Genomic DNA, 17,915 nt, shown 5'->3' on the forward strand with positions numbered 1-17,915 from the left:
TGTTAGCTTTAGCATCGTTGACAGTCAAAACAGTGTTTGCTAATGAGATGAGATGATGACAGCCTTGTGCCAATTACAATAAAAAGAAATAAAACAAGACAGGATAAATGTTTAGCTTATTACCGTTACAGCTTTTAACTACAGGCACAGTAAGTGTAGTAAAATGTAGGTTTCTCACATCTTTCTCGACGACGCTCCAGAAACGTGTTGCTTCCATAGACAGTTTGTTTCACGTGTAGGTTTGCTCAAACTTCTTCTTCTTCGGGACTTTTTTTTTGCAGGCTACATACTACTTTAGCGCATCTCTGCTGCCTCTCAGGTTTGAGAAGGAACTGCAACTCTAAACAAGCTTCCAGTTTACATTCAGTGCCGTGAATATTGGGGTGGCACTTGGGGTGGCCAATCAGATTTCAGGGGTGGCCCGTGCCACCCTAGGCCACTCCCTGAACACGCCACTGGGCTTTGGGAGGGGGGGGGGGGGGGGGGGGGGGGGTACGCGTGCCTCAGAGTGAGGACTTATGTCCTGTCCACAGGAAGCAAAACTAAGTTTATTTTCTCCGTTTTGCCTTGGCGTCGTTTCAAGAAAATCCAGACGAATCCACTGAAAACGACTCAGCGCGCTGTAGTACATATTCCAGGCCCTTATGCGGCGCTGTTTCTACTACAAAAACGCAGAAGACGAGATGGAGTTTGACCGGATGTTTGCCGTTGCTATGGCAACACGTGAGCGTTACGGCTAATCTAGCCTGTCCACCCGATCAATAAACACCCATAAAATGACAATTTGGCCCGTCGTTTTACTTCGTCTGGACGGCCTCTTACTCAAAACACATCCATTATTACAAGCCTGTATTCCAGAGCGGGTCTTTTTTTTCTCCGATGTCTGATTTAATGTGACGTTTAAGACATAGCCCTCCCAACCTTCAATGGTGAGGACAAGAATTGCATGCAGGCCGGTATCTTTATTAAAGTGAAATAGTGATCAATCACCCTCATGAGAAAATCATACATTAAAAATAGCCTAATTTTACACATGATCCATGATTATGACAAAACAAAATAACAAAAAACAAAACAAAAAGGAAATGCATGGGAAAAAACAGCAATTTGCCAATATTTTAGAGACCCCCCCAAAATGTCTCAAATCATGTTTTCAGGGGAGGTCATGTCTCATTAAGGGGGGCTGAGACACCCCTGGCTCTCCCGTAGTTCGCACCCTGGTTACTCTACTGGGCTTTGTGATCAGTGGGTTCAACCCTCTACTATATAATGCAATCCAAAAAAATCACACGTTTGTTTCTGTGTAGATATCTTTGAGAGGTCGATATTGAAATCGCCACAGATTATAAGTGTTTTATTGTCATTTAAACCATTCATTAATTCTTCTAAACTGTCCTTATAAGTTTCTACATTTGATCCTGGTTTCCATAAACACATGCAACAATAATATTCCTTATTCTTTTAAATTCAATTTCCACAGCAATACATTCCATTAAATCATCAATTACAGACGTCCCACATTCCACTGGTCTGCATTTGAACTTACTATCCACATAGATGGCCACGCCTCCTCCACTCCTGTTAGCTCTGCTGGTAACATAGAAATCATAGCCCTTAATATGCAAAGCAATATCTTTTTCTTTATTAATCCATGTCTCAGTTCAAGCTATCAATTTAAATTGACTTTTAATTGTGTCCAAATATTCATTGATGTTTTTGACTTTTGTTTTAGGTTAGCTTCTACAGTTGAAATGTATTCACGAAAATGTCTTATCTAGTTCAACACTATCATTAAGTTGTTCATCAGTATAGCATTGACAAGAATCATTGATTCTCCGGATCCACATCACCTTCAAAATCATAACTTCTATGTTCTGTCAATTCAGCAGTGTTGGGCAAGTTACTCTAAAAAAGTAACTAGTTAAAGTACTAGTTACTTCTCCCAGAAAGTAACTAAAGTAGTTACTGAGTTACAAATTCTAAAAGTAACTAGTTACTTTGGAAAGTAACTATTGCGTTATTTTCAAATAATTTTTAAATACTGATGTGTCAAATAATTTGGACCCCATCTCCATCCCTCTTTGACGGAACTTAAAATACATGTGCGTGTTCAATTATTTATGATAAATCTGAGTATTATAATGAAATGAGTACTCAATACATTACAAACAGAAATCCACAGGGCACAAATCTAAACAATTTGAGTGGAGATATTACTATGCTTATAGAGTGGATTGATAAATATAACACAATATATCTTTTGGAAAAGCATGTAGCAAAACATTATCAACCAATTATAATCCAATAGTAATAATAACAACAATAATAATAATACATTTTATTGCTCAGATTATTGAGAGTTTTGTAAATGATGAGGAGGATTTTGAAGTGGATATGCTGCTTTATTGGGAGCCAGTGAAGGTGTTGCAGGATGGGTGTAGAAGTCTTTTATGTCCACTTTTCTTTTTTTAGACATCCTGGCTGCGTCTAATTACCAAACACACGCACGAGCGCACATACGCACATACGCACACGGACACCGATTAAAACGTTAATGTAAAAGAAACCTCTGATATTACAATCCTTCTAGCGGACGTGAAGCAGGCAGAACAAACTCCCAACTTCCAGTAGCGGACTCCTGTAGGACTCCTGACCGCAGACTAGCAGACTGTTGGTGTGCAAGCAAGATGGAGTGACAGCGGGGACGGCCAATCACACAAGAAACGGCAGAGCCAATCGAGGAGCTTGTGGGCGGTCTAAACTAAGGGAAACAGGCTTCAGCTTGAGCGGTCGTTTTCCGCTTGGTCCTAGTGCTTGACATGTCTCTGTTTAATATAGCGTAACATTTGTTTTTTTCTGCCTTCAACGAAGTAACGCGACACATTTTTTGGCAGTAACGATAACGGCGTTATATTAATGAGATGAGTAATCAATTAGATTACTCGTTACTGAAAAAAGTAACGCCGTTACTATGGACAAGTCAGCGTTGGAGCACTTCTAGTGTTCCTATAGAAGTTTTGGCATTTTGGCCGTAACCATCATAATTCAAGGTCAACTTTACAGCTAAGTGTTAAAGTCATCTTAGTAACTAACTGCATTGGCATTGTCAATCAACATCCCCCTGCTTTCTGGTCTGTTTGACTCTAAATGGACCATAATGTACTAAATGAACATCATGCTGGATTGAAGAAGACTTGAAACTAGAGATTGAGACCATAAACTCATGTTTACAATGTTTACTGACGTAACAAATCAAGAGAGATGTAGGCTCATTTTCTCATAGACTTCTATACAATCAGAGGAGTAGTCCCCTGGTGGCAAGCAGAGAGAATGCGGATTTAAGGACCTCCAGCTTCACTGTTCCGATCTGCAGGTCTCCTGCTGATTGAGGACCCATCAGAATCACCTCTGGACTCCCGTGTGGGTCCCTGGTCTGTAGAATGTGTTAACAGAACTGTGAATCATCTTCTTGTGTTCCAGCAGCTACAAAGGAAGCTGAGATCTACGAAGCGTTTGATAACACCTGTCGGATTATGACCTCCATATATCATAGACAGAAGGAGCTAGAAGCCTCCAATAACTTCTAGCACAATCCAAACAAGTGTGTACCAGTTTCTACATTGAGCTTTTCTTTCGTTATAATGCAGTATTTTATAGTATATTGCAGTGCTTTTTTAATAAAATGTGTAAAAATTCAAGGTCCATTTTAAGTTATTTTTAATTTATGGGCTAAAATCCCCTATTATAGTGTATAGAAGTATTTTTTGAGTGATACACACAGTTAGCTGAGCTTATGGTGATTCTGGGGATGTGCATAGCTTGATGATACTGTACAAATCACAATTTTATAGGGCAAAACACAAGTATGAAAAGACAGAAAGTCTCAGAGGGTTAAACTTCTTTATCATGAGGATCAGAGTGAAACTGCAGAAACTTCAACCTGAATAAACCTGAAACCTGTTGCTTGTGTGAGACCAGGTCTTGCTCCCTGATCGTAGTCCTTGTAGTTCACTTGATGAAGATCTCGACTTTTGTTGCTAAAACAGAAAACTGTTGTAAAAGGAGACTTTTGATGAACTGGATTTGATTTTAAATGATTCAGACTCACATCATTCACATCATTTTATCACCTGTAGCTCCCGTTCTGCACCAGCAGGTGGCAGGATGGCTACAGTTTGGTTCATGAAAAACTAAACACAGCTAAAGGCTGCATTAAGGACTCATAGCCTTCTTCTAGTCATCAATTATTTCAGAATGCACTGAATCTCAGCAGAGTTGTGTATGTGTGTTTTTAAAAGGCTCCTTTAAGTGAATAAGTTAAATATATTTTATGAACCGATGTGAACCTTAATATGAAACAGGATGAATTCTGTCAGCTGGCCACCAGATGGCGACTCCTCTCTGATTGTATAGAAGTATGATAAAATGACCCCCCTTCTCTCTTGATTTGTTATCTCAGTAAACATTGTAAACATGAGTTTATGGTCTCTATCTCTAGTTTCAAGTCTTCTTCAATCCAGCATGATGTTCATTTAGTACATTATGGTCCATTTAGAGTCAAACAGACCAGAAAGCAGGGGATGCTTTAGGGGGCGGAGCTACCTGGACAATGTCTAACGATTGATTGATTAACTGAAAAAGGGATCATGTGAATATTCTTAGGTACTAACACCTTCATAATTATATTTTTATTACTGTGTTGACAAACACCAACTGACCTGTTGGAAAGATGCAGGAATTTGAAAGAATTGTTTATTGGATTTTGGATCATGTCGGCTGGAGTGTTGCTTTGACATTTGACCTAGAAGCCCTTCCTGTCTGTCGACATATCAGGAAGTGATTTAATCCTGCGGGTGACGACCCGACATGAAAACAGTGAATTATGGGAACGCCGCCGGGAACGCTGTCTCTCTCTCTCCCTTTCTCTGATACTTCCTGTCATCTTCTCTTTATTCCTTCTGTCTGACTTCAATTCATTTATTTCAAAGCAAATGTAAATCCTCATCTGGCGTCCAAAGAACGGGGAGAGTGTTTTATCTTTCTAACTTCCTAAACAGATACCATTAAGTGAATCAACCATAAAACAAATTAACAACACAGTTTAAAACTGAAAATATGTAACAGAGAAAAAGTAGAAAACAGAAATGATTTGTAAATGAGCAGAAACTATGATTTGAAGCTTGATCCGAGTTCAGTCACAGTTTTGGCTTTACATCTGGATTATCTTTGTTGTTGAATACGTGCAGTGGACTTTCATCGACCTTTGACCTTGATCTCCCGTTTCCTCCCGGTCTCTGTCTCTCTCTGTGTGTGTCTCAATTAAATTCAATGGGACTTTATTGGCATGAAAGTTTCATTAACAATGTTGCCAATGCATCAAAATAAAAATAAATATTCAGACAGTACCTAATAAACAGAAATATAAACATTACCATGGATTTATATTAATTATATAAACAGTATATATTATGTTGTTTACGTCTTATATCATATATGTATATATCATATTTTACATTTGTGTGTGTGTATTGAGTGCGTGTCCCTCTCTCTCTCTCTCTCTCCCTCTGCTGTCTCTCTCTCTCTCTCTCTCTCTCTCTCTCTCTCTCTCTCTCTCTCTCTCTCTCTCTCTCTCTCTCTCCCTCTGCTGTCTCTCTCTCTATGATAACATCCTATGTTTCTTGTCGCTTCACGAACACAGATTCCTCCATCTCATCATCTTATCTCTGACTGACTCCAGAACAGACAACACATCAGTGAAACTCATTACCAGGAACATGGCACCAAAATTGGATTCATCCGCTGCCGAGTATAGTAGTTTGGTGGAACTAGTGATTCAGTAGAAACTGATTGAACCTGAATATGTTTGTTAGGTGATATTGGTGCTTCTTACTGGTTGATTATCAGGGTTTGGCAACTTTAAACTGATCAGAGATCAGTGGCAGATTTGAACTTACTGACTATATTCATGCATGAATCAGCGTCTTTTGTGAAAATAATTTAAGGTTTGAAAAAGTCCTAAACAATGAGGGTGTTTGAGGGGCGACTTCCTGCTGTGACTGAAGAGAGTATGTAGATGATAAATAATCACCAGTCTCAACGTTTATTAAACATCATGTCAGCAAAGGAGGATTAGAACAATTGGAACGCCGACTCTTCATGTTTGTTCCTGTCGTCTCTTTTATGCACATTTATTTATGTAGTTTTTAACATGTTTGCCATTTTGTTTTTGTAGAGGAGATTCATAATCATATAAAGGTTGAATAAAAAATAAAAATAAGTGGTGACAGTGCTGCAAAAGAGGCGTTGTGTGTAAAGATGAGTTAATTCATATTTATAGTCACGATGTAGTTAGTGGAAGATTTCTTTTAAATTGTAGACAAAACCAAAGTTAGCTTTAGGCAACAAAACCAACCTTGTTGCTTGCTTTCGAGTTTGATTGTTGAACAAATTTAATTGATTCTTTCTGTATTTTCAGAAGATCATCAGATCCACATTTTTACAGCTGAAGTCTGACCATGAAGGTGAGTGAAGGCAGGATCTTTCCGGTACGCCATTTTGTTTAAAGTCCAAAAATCTCTGTTTTCTTCAAATTTTTAGAATGACTGATAAGGCCTTGAAATGTTCCCATCTACTTGAATATGGTCGACCAGATCAGAAACAAGTTTTTTGTCTGATGCAATAAGTCTGCCAGCATGAAGATGCCTTCAAGTCCTGTTTTAAAACTGGATTCAGTCAAACGGACCAACATCTTGATGAGCTCCACCGTCTGTGGAGGAATTCGTAGTTGATCCACATGGACCAGTAATGGTGATTTCAGAAGTCTGGTCTGGTCTCTCACCAGTGCTGGGCTGGTGCGGGTGCTGGTTCGTACTTGGTTCGACTTATGAACCTTCTCATTAACCCCCGCCCCAGCCCGAGTTTTCCAGGACGAGAGCCGGTTCTTTGGCTAGGGAAACTCGAAGAACAGGTTCGAGACAAGCACCGGCTCCGAAAGGGCCCTCAAAATGCCTCGGTGGAAAAGGGGTATCTGATAGAAGACTGCATCAGATATTTCTTACACCACGGTTCTTCCTTGTGTTTCTGTAGGAGACTCACTGACTTATCACGATGGCCAGAAGTTCTCCACCTGGGACCAAGACCTGGACTCCCAGGCCCACAACTGTGCCAAAATATTCCTGGGGGTGTTCTGGTACACTGCCTGTCACTATGCAAACCTCAACAGGGTTTATCTCTGAGGGGCTGTCGCCACCTACTATGCTGTCAGAGTGAACTGGTACCACTGGAACGGTCAGGACTACTCCCTGAAGACCTTCAGCAGCAAGATCCGCCCGGTCCAGTAGTTCTCAGGAAACCAGCTCATCTCTTTCACTTCCTCTCGTTAAGCATGTAATCTCACAGCGGGCCTAGAACCAGATATATGGGTTTCTTTTGGAGTGCACATCTAAGAAAATAAAAGAAACTACGCATTAAAAAACAACCTGGGTCTGTGTGTGAGAAACTTTAACAGAAGCTCTTTATCTGCTGAACGTTGTTGTAGCACCACGATCATGGAAACAACAATAAAAAGTAGCATTGCAGAGGGTCACAAGGCAGTAATTGTTCCTATGACAACGTGACATATGAACATAGAAATATAACAGCAATCGAGGGGGAGGGGCACGTCACCCTTCATATCTCAGTGTTTATGGTTCAACTGTTTACAAGAGCACAATGTTCTCTAGAGATTCAGCCTGAGACACGTCGCACCTCCACAGTCCAAATATGGTCACTTCCTTTACTGGTTGCAAAATTCAAAGATGGCGAAAGCAAAAAATGAACGGGTGACGTCACCATGACGACGCCCACTTCCTCTAGATGGTCCCTGGTAGCAGAGCAGCCATGTTTAATGATAATAGTTACACACATTTTGTGTGTGTATTGTTTATTTTGACTCAATTCCACAACGGCTTCAATAGAGCACCAAATGTTGATGAATCCACCAATGAAAATAGTCCCCATGAGACGACAGAGCTGCTGTTGTGTTCATGGGAATGATGAGAAAGGAGAAGCACCAGCAGAGTCCTGAACGCTGCTCTCAGTCTGCAGCCATCTGCTGAGCAGAGGAAGCTGGGGAGGCGTCTCTCGAGACCTGGTTCCAGAGCAACAAACATCATCCTTAACACAGAAATGGATCCGGGAAGGAAGTGATTTAGCACTCCTCCCTCATCATCTTGTTTAGCTGCACTTAAAGAAATCCTCCAAAACCTTCAGGGAGATAAAACAGCTCCTCAACCAACACAAGGAGGTGCTGGGTTTCTCCAGCTGGACTCACAGGGTTACAGGGTTTCGGTACTCCAGCTTCTCTCTCAGGTCCTGCTGTGGTGACCCCTTGATCTGGATGAAAGGACTCCCGGAGGGTCGCTGGCCCTCGCTGAACCCTGAGAGGATCATCTGCAAAAGCAAATGTCCATTCAGTGTCAGAAAATAAGACCAGCTAAACTGTAACTTGGCCCCCTGTCCCACGGTGTTGGACGCCCCCTTTCCTGTGGTGTTGGACGCCCCGAGTCCCAAGATGTTGGACACCGCGTGTACTTGAATAGAGTAGATGTCAAGTGTTATTTGCCAAACTGCAGTGAGACGTGTTGCAATCTCTGATAATATAATCTGTCTCCATCATATGCAGTAAAACCGTCTCCCCTCCAGCCTCGGTCAGACCACCGAGGACATGAGACCGGAGCTGTTCAGAGACGTTGGAGGACAACAGGGATCAGGATGATAAATAAACCTCGGCTGATTCCTCCCAGATGTCTGGAGCCAGCAGCGGCTTCCTGTCGGGGAGCGCAGGAGGATTCTGGGAGGAGAAAAGTTTTACCGCTTTGAGCCACCAGGAGACACTTTTTAACACAGAGTTTATAGACGCCATCCTGATGATGTCACACATCTAATCAGCCACGGTGGCGTGCATCTCAAAAACCTCAACAACCTCCCCGAGGCTATTTACGTGGTCCACATCCTGTCCACATGAATCCAAACAGCTGTAAATTACAGAAGATAGAAGAAACCAGCGTAGCTCGATATGAGTCAATGTGCTTGTAAGATAAAATAAGACCATGGCTCAGGAATAAACGTTTATGTTACATGGTAAATGTTGGCGTTACTAAACTTATATAAAAGGTTAACGGTTTGACCCCAAACACTGAGACACTCAAACACACGTGGGGCGAACTCGAGACGACCCCTAGACGACCTCGTCAAGCAGAATAGGGAAGTTAGGTGTCAAAGAAGAAGACGAAAAATGGCTCAATAACTTCATGTTAAGTGTCAATAAAGGAGGTTTTTTTTCAAGGAACATGAGTGTGAGTGTTGGGAGGAAAGAGTTAAAAACTTTCTTGTAAGTCCAGTAGGAGGGGGAGGGAAGTCCCCCAGTTTTCTGCTATTGATAGCCATATTCCCCCATTTCTTCCTGCAGTCGGGACGATGCCGGGACGGAGAGGCAAGCTGTGGACGGGAAGACGACCTTAAGGTTTGTCCCTCAGAAAGATGATGATGTTGCCGCTCACCTTTGAGTGAGTGCATTGCTGCTCCAACACAAGTTAATGAAGATGTCCATCGATTTGACAAAAACTTGTCAGTACAGTGTGTGAGCAGAAAACGGTGACAAAAAAACTAATTATTTGAGTTGTTAAAAAACGACAATTAGTGTAAACTGTCTTAACGTTGTACTTAAGATGTTTTTTTCCACCTGGAGATATAATTTATTTATTATTAACTCAATTGTATCTTATGTAAACACTCTTCTACAGAAAAACTCACAGTTAAATGCTTTCTTCTATTTTAAATTAATCTATTTTTTATCCGAGGACATTCTACTCAACCGTTATTCATCATTCATTCTGCAGACTTTAGGATGTTTACTTGTTTTTTTTTTTACTTTACCACCTTAACGCTTCAGGGTTTTTAAGGTACACACACACTGCTTCTTCTCAATTAACATTGGACCAGTTAAAATGGATTTATGTGTCGTTGAGAGAATATTTTTATTAAAAAGTAGCAGAAAACTGCCATTCTGCCGCTAACAGCCTCGCTACGTGAGTATCAGAGGATGGACACAATAAAAGAAACACCCAACTTTATATTAAAGCTGATGTTCTGGATGTTTTTTTGTGGGGTGTCTGTTTATGCGATCTCTTTGGGTTTTGGTTTCACAAAACTGCCTCACTTTGATTGAGGTATATCACCATGGTAACCGAGGTATTAGACCATGGTAATCTACTCTGCACTGTTAAAGGAAAACACCACCGCATTTCCATACTGAACTATGTTCTGCTCTGATCTTAGACGAGGTGATACATACCTCCCTCTCCTCTGTGCGTGCACTCAATGGCTCTTGCGCGCACTCCGTGCAGTGCTAATTTGCTAGCATGTAGCTTGTCCCAGTATATTCCTTAGGATCCAAAGGGGGGTGAAGTTAGAAGCGACCAAGCACTTCCACGTTGTCCCTATTTAAATACGGTTACGTGAGTAGTTACACGACCCAAGTTTGGTTACACAAAATGAAACATGCCAATTTTTCTAAGCGGATAACAAGGATAACTATATAGTATGGCGGAATAACAACTGGAAGCACTTCGACGTCGGCGCAGTAATATCATCACTCAAAACATGACGGGACTATATACCTTCTGCTTGTTTTCACAACCCTGTACGATGCACGTTATAACCATGATGTTTGATTGTTCACAAACTATCTTACTACAACCTGATGCTTCCTCAACTGTGCACAAACTACTACAGGTAGCGCAGGCGGCGGCGTGCAGGTCACGTAGGTTCTATTGACGGAAGTAAGAGGGGGAGCGGAGTGATGATATTACTGCGCCGACGTCGAAGTGCTGCCAGTTGTTATTCCGCCATACTATATAGTTATCCTTGTTATCCGCTTAGAAAAATTGGCATGTTTCATTTTGTGTAACCAAACTTGGGTCGTGTAACTACTCACGTAACCGTATTTAAATAGGGACAACGTGGAAGTGCTTGGTCGCTTCTAACTTCACCCCCCTTTGGATCCTAAGGAATATACTAGGACAAGCTACATGCTAGCAAATTAGCGCTGCGCGGAGTGCGCGCAAGAGCCATTGAGTGCACGCACAGAGGAGAGGGAGGTATGTATCATCTCGTCTAAGATCAGGGCAGAACATAGTTCAGTATGGAAATGCGGTGGTGTTTTCCTTTAAAGCTGATGTTCTGGATGTTTTTTTGTAGGGTGTCTGTTTTTATGCGATCTCTTTGGGTTTTGGTTTCACAAAACTGCCTCACTTTGATTGAGGTATATCACCATGGTAACCGAGGTATTAGACCATGGTAATCTACTCTGCACTGTTAACCTGGAAGCATTGTAATGCATCGCTACTGCATGGGTCATACTTTTACAACAATAATTTTTCTGAGATTATTAATTAATTTCATATATTTGACGGCGACAAAGCACAGCTTCCTAATTGGACCAGAGCATTGAAGCTAATTTACACTTTTTTTTACGTTAACGTTTTATTGTTTCAGTGGTTTAAATAATAATTGTTCACCTCATAATTTAACTTAATATTTGTTTTGTCTCTCATGTTTTCGTGAAAGTCATTACAGGCCACCGTAGCTCTGCCAGAGACAGAGACCCTAACGCCTCTTTCATTTCCTGTTTTCAGCTAGCTGTTGATTAGCTACAGCTGTGATTGGCTGACATCAGGATCAAGATGGCCCACTTCTTCCTCGCCAGTAAAGTCGCCATGCCAGATGACCTCCACAGCAAAGGCGGCGGCAGAATATCCAGAAGCACTATGGGGCCACCGACATCCATCTCTGTGGAGAAGCCGTGCCGGGAAAAGGCTAGGAAAGAGCATGGCGTCATCGTGACAACGCACGTTCCGCACATCAATGAGGTCCAACTGACGGCAGCCACCGGTGGCGCGGAGATGTCCTGCTACCGCTGCACAGTGCCGTTCGCCGTGGTTGTCCTCATCGCCGGTGTGGTGGTCATGGTGGTGGCGTACACCTTCAACTCCCACGGGTCCACCATCTCGGTGCTGGGGCTGGTGCTGCTGTCTGCTGGACTGGGCCTGCTGGGATCCAGCGCCATCTGCTGGAGGATCCGACTGAGGAAGAAGAGGGACAAGAGGAGGGAGAGCCAGACCGCCCTTATGGTCAGCCAGGGGTACTACGTGGCCTGATCACTGCCAGGTTCCAGTCAAACTCGTGGTTCAGATGACCCACCTCTAGGAGACACTTGAATGCACAATGGTCACCGTATCAGTAAGAGTTCACTGCAGGCGGCGAGGACTCTGCAGACGAGAGGCTATGATGTCACAGTGCAGGAGGAGGATCTGGACAGGATGTGTTGGACGATGAATGAGCGCTAATCTACAAGCTACAAATAAGCTAAAAAAGACACAGAACTCTGTATGTTCTTACCTCGCGTTTGACTCTATTAGTCTAGTGTTGATTGAGCAGCTACAATGTTAGCATAGCCTAGCTTCCATCAACCAGACTCCATTCAGAAAACAAGCATTTTAAAACTATTAGCTTGCCGTTTTGATGACAGACCTAACAAAGCACGACTTCACACATTTATGTTTTATCTCCCTGAAGTTATTTCCTTCCTTTTCATCTGGTTATTGATATTAAATCACAGATAAGTAGTTTATTCTGGGTTCCTCCAGCTGTGGTAAACCAGCCTACTTGCTAGATCCAGTGAATCCAGCTTGGTGAAATCCACCGAGCACCTCTGGGTGATGTCATGAACTAAGGACGGCATTTGGTTTCCTGGTGGGGTCTACATCGAGGGAAGTCTCTGGTGTAGCTAGCGCAAGTGACACAAACCCTGCAGTCAAACTCGCGCCAGTAACAAGGTGAATATTGACATTGCAATTGGTGTAAACAAAATGAAAGAAAAAGAAAGTAGTGAAACAGACAGTTTCAAGTTGAAACAGTGTTAAGAGATACAGTAACACCAGCAATTAGAGTTCTCAACGGGCCTGAAAATTACAGCCCGACCCGACCCGGCCCGCAGGTTTTTAAACCCGAACCCGACGCAGCCCGACACACCAGCATGAATTGTCGGCCCGAACCCGACCCGAACCCGACCTCCCGCGCGCCTGCATTGTTTTCCTCATACACTTGTTATCACGATAACACGAGTGGATGGACTGAGGCGCGTCCTCCTCTCCTCAATGGTACGGCCAGCCACACTGAACAGTCTCTCGCTGCTGCTGCTGCTGGCTGGCACACTGAGCACCTGCCGCGCCAACTGAGCCAGTTTAGGATAGACACTGCTGTTGGTCTTCCACCAGCCCAGCAGGTCCTGGTCGTCACTCATTGTTGGCCTTTGACGGACGTAGCTGTCCACCTCATCCTCGTCTGTTCCCGTCTCACCCAATATATTCTCCCACTGGTCGAAGCGCGGTGTCTTCTTTGCAGCGGGAGCGGGTGCTGCTGCTGATGTTGACGCATCATCTGTCTCCTGGCTCGCGTCACCTGGGCCTTTTTTATTTTTTAATGAAATGTGTTTTATAAAAAAAAGGAAGCCCGAGGCCCGACCCGGCTCATTTGCGTATTTTTTCGGCCCGGACCCGGCCTGAAACTTCGGGTCCCGTCGGGTTTGTCGGGCTGGACCGACCCGTTGAGAACTCTACCAGCAATGCTAAAAATGCTAACAGGCTAATAAGACACTGGTTTGACTGCATTTATAATATGAACTATAGTCCATCATTGCCTAATAAAAATGATTTATGCCATGAAAATAAAAAATATATATAAATTATAAAAAATGTTGTATTGTAATTTTAATTTCTCCCTCAGTGTGTGTGTGTGTATGTGTGTGTATATGTGTGCGTGAGTGTGACTGTTTGTGTGTGTGTCTGTTTTTGTGTGTGCACTTGAGTGTGTGTAGGTGTGTGTGTGCGTGTGTATGTGTGGGTTTGTGTGTGGGTGTGTGTATGTGTGGGTTTGTGTGCGGTGTGTGTGTGTGTGTGTGTGTGTGTGTGTGTGTGTGTGTGTGTGTGTATGTGTGGGTTTGTGTGCGGTGTGTATGTGTGTGTGTGTGTGTGTGTACGTGTGTGAATGAGGTCTAGTGAGTCTCTGTGGACCGACAGAAGATCTAACTAGTTACTTTGTGAACACTGAGTGATTTGCATGTTTAAACTGGTGACTATGATCCAAAGTGAAAACCGAGCAGTATGTACCCCACCTCGTATTAAACATGTCTTATTCATTCTGCTGAAACATATTTGTTGTATTAAACTCTCGGGTTGAACAACGTGAGACGTCTTTGTTTTTATCCACACTCGACTGAATGTTTAGTGTGTTTGTGTTGCCCAGCAACTAACTTTATCTCCACTGAAGTGCAGCATCCTGTGAATGTGGGATGGGCGAGAGACATAGATGGAGAGAGAGAGAGAGAGAGAGAGAGAGAGAGAGAGAGAGAGAGAGAGAGAGAGAGAGAGAGATGCATCACCTGCAGGATTCAGGAGGTTCAGCTTCTGTCTGAGTTCCTACCAGCGTTTCTTTCTCCAGCTGTTCTGTTCTCTGTTCTGCAGCGGAAATGTAAAAAATAGCAATATACGGCACTACTACTAATAATGCATCCATCCATCCATCCATCCATTGTCTACCGCTTATCCTGTATTCAGGGTCGCGGGGGGGCTGGAGCCGATCCCAGCTGTCATTGGGCGAAGGCAGGGTGCACCCTGGACAGGACACCAGTCTATCACAGGGCTTACTACTAATAATTATATACACAAATACTAAAACTACCTTTGACACCACCAAGGAGCATGAAGCTGACCCCAAGGACCAGGTAACAAGGGTCATTCCGGAAGGCTCTTTCCTGTTACTGCTTATCATGTAAATTTGTCATTTAAAATTAGAAGAAAGGTTTCCACTTGAAGCTGTCATTTGCATTTCTCTCTGTGGTCCTTCAGTCCCAGATGTGTTCCAGAGGTTAAGCCCCCTGACTGGCAATGTAGCAAAGCAGGTTCAAGCCCCACCTCTGCGATGCTCCTCAGGTTTGTATGAGGGATTTTGTTTGTCGAGGAGGAAACAGAGAACAGCTACATTCTTCTTCCTGCTACCTCTACAGACATGTCAGACCTCCAAGAGCCACCACACTCTGTCTCAATCACATGAATTTCCTGACAGCTCACCTGGTAGAGAAAGAGCCTCTCAGTAAGAAGGTTGACGGTTTGAATCTCAGCTGCACCCTTTATGTCCTTCTGTTGACATTAACACGTCTCTTATAGTGATAGGTCTGTTTTGTAAACGTGTATATTATTGTGAAAGGGCCGTTTCATAAACTCGTTTCTTTCATGCAGAAGTTATGGGAACTTCAACTAAAACAGGATGTCCTAATAGTTTACAATGAGGGTCCTTAAAGACCGTTGATCTTGTCGCCTCAAATGACGACAAAAAACATGATTTTTGACCGGATGAGCCGGTAATCTGGTTGAAAACGACAGATATCTTCATATTCATGCATGGCATTAGCTTTGGCTCAGGGGGTAGAGAGACATGTCTTCCAATCAGTAGGTTGGAAGTTCGCTTCTTTGCTGATGACTTTGCATCATGGAGGTGAGAAAGGCCAGAGACTGTTGTTCAATTTAGTTTTATTTGTGTGTTTTGTCAACTATAATATCATAATATAATTCATATAGGTAGTAATTTTATTCAGTATTTTATTTTTACCTATATGCTGCAATTTCTTCTGTTCCTTCCGTTTGGAATTTGAGACAGTTCTGAATGGTGATTTTTATTTAGTTTTTTTAGGTTACATAAATATATATATATATATATATATATATATATATATATATATATATATATATATATATATACCGGTATATATCCCTTTAACAATGTTGTGAAATGAGTGCGTAGTGAATTAGTACATTTCTACATGTTTAATCGTGTTGGAATATATTTATTGATGGATTTGAACATCATCTGTGTGTGGAGGCAGCATACAACTAATGTGGTCAATTACGTTAGTTTGTTTATATTATTATCTCATTGTCTTTTAATTTTTTACTAAAAAAACATGCCTGTCAAGCTAGCTAGCTTACCCCGGAGGCTCACATGAACTCACCTGGTTTCTGCTGGTCTCTGTTCATTCCTCATCGGTTGATGGTGGAGATTCGGAAATTCGAAGTTGAAATTGAACCGGCTGGAGGTTCTTAAACCTGAAGCTGGTTCAGGTTCTGAGGAAATATCAGTGGGAACTGTGAAGTCGTAGATAAGGCAGAGAGACAAACAGGCAGACAAGCAGACAGACAGACAGACAGACAGACAGACAGACAGACAGACAGACAGACCTGGTCTATCTGCAGAGGTGGAGCTTTAATAACCAGATCTTTTGATAACTGGATCTTTTTCCTTTACCGTGTCATTGGGGTGACAAGATAGCTCAGTGATAAATTTCGACGCCACAAGTAACGAGGCTGAGTCTTCACAGCACCAGGGTCAGATTCAAACAGAGGCCCTTTCTGCAATTTCATCCCCATCTCTCCACCCACCTTTCACTCTCTCTCAGTAAAAGCTTGTTGTTTTGTTTGTTGTTTTGTTTTTTTGTTGTTAAAATTGTTGTTGTTGTGAGTGCGGGGGTGGTGGACGCAGGAAGTGGTGTGGCAGGTCTTCTGAAGGAGACCAGCAGGGCCAACAATGGCATGGAGGCCCCAGAGGGCCCCGAAACGCCCCATTAAGCAGCGAGTGGCACTTCCTGTCCTCCATCAAAAACCCAGTTCTCCCCTCAAACTCCTTTGCATCTGGGGGCGCCTCGATGCAGGAAGTCCACACTCTATTTCAGAAGAATGGCAGCTGCGAGGTGATTATCATCCACCAATCAGCTGCTCCGATAAGAAGACTATTAACTTTACATGTTCACGTTCACGTCCTTCAAGAGAAGTTATTTAAAAGGTAATACATACATTAGCTATATATTACATATTACAATAATCAACATGAGGATGAGCCGAAACACGTAAAGTGCGCTTATTGAAAAAGTGTTGCAAAAGTCCCATTCCTCATAGTTCGGCTGAGACAACAAAACTAGCTTGTTCTGTATCAAAACTTCATATTTGGATTAAAATTAAATTAAAATAAAGAAAAAAACTCAACTAAACCACTTGGTTGTAATGGGACGTTAACGCTGGTCTCCTGGGTGAAAGTCCTGTGTGTTCTGACCCGTCAACCATCCAGACCTCCATCCAGACCTCCATGCTGACCTCCATCCACACCTCCATCTAGACCTCTATCCTGACCTCCATCCAGACCTCCATGCAGACCTCCATCTAGACCTCCATGCCGACCGCCATCTTTACCTCCACCCTGACCTCCATCCAGACCTCCATTCAGACATCCATTCAGACATCCATTCAGACACCTCCATCCAGACCTCCATGCTGACCTCTATCCAGACATCCATGCAGACCTCCATCCTTACCTCCACCCAGAATTCCATGCAGACCTCCATCCAGACCTCCATTCTGCCCTCCATCTAGACATCCATGCAGACCTCCATCCTTACCTCAAGGGAGACCTTTATGCAGACCCCCATCCAGACCTCCATCCTTACCTCCATGCAGACCTCCAAGCAGACCTACATCCAGACATCCACCCAGACCTACATGTAGACCTACATCCAGACATCCACCCAGACCTACATGTAGACCTCCATCTTGACACCCTTGCAGACCTCCATCCAGACCTCAATCCTTACCTCCACCCAGAATTCCATGCAGACCTCCATCCTTACCTCCATGCAGACTTCCATCCAGACCTCCATCCTTACTTCCAGGTAGACCTTTATGCAGACCTCCATTCAGACCTCCACCCTTACTTCCAGGTAGACCTTTATGCAGACCTCCATTCAGACCTCCATCCTTACCTCCACCAAGACC

General features: G+C 42.9%; 2 pseudogenes across 2 annotated transcripts in view; both read left to right on the forward strand.

Moving 5' to 3' along the window:
* LOC311008500 (microfibril-associated glycoprotein 4 pseudogene) overlaps nt 1-7,433 on the forward strand; it is a 242,541-nt pseudogene extending 235,108 nt beyond the window's left edge. The window contains exon 3 of the transcript in view: nt 7,087-7,433. The product of the transcript in view is annotated as a microfibril-associated glycoprotein 4 pseudogene (transcript). The remainder of the gene's footprint in view (nt 1-7,086) is intronic.
* A 1,612-nt stretch (nt 7,434-9,045) lies between these two features.
* LOC311033179 (transmembrane protein 100 pseudogene) lies at nt 9,046-13,650 on the forward strand (annotated as a pseudogene). The gene is made up of 3 exons (XR_014599391.1): nt 9,046-9,335; nt 9,449-9,502; nt 11,676-13,650. The product of XR_014599391.1 is annotated as a transmembrane protein 100 pseudogene (transcript).
* The last annotated feature ends 4,265 nt before the right edge of the window (nt 13,651-17,915 follow it).

This window comes from Eutrigla gurnardus, assembly GCF_963514095.1.
Source record: "Eutrigla gurnardus genome assembly, chromosome: 22".
NCBI lineage: Eukaryota > Metazoa > Chordata > Actinopteri > Perciformes > Triglidae > Eutrigla > Eutrigla gurnardus.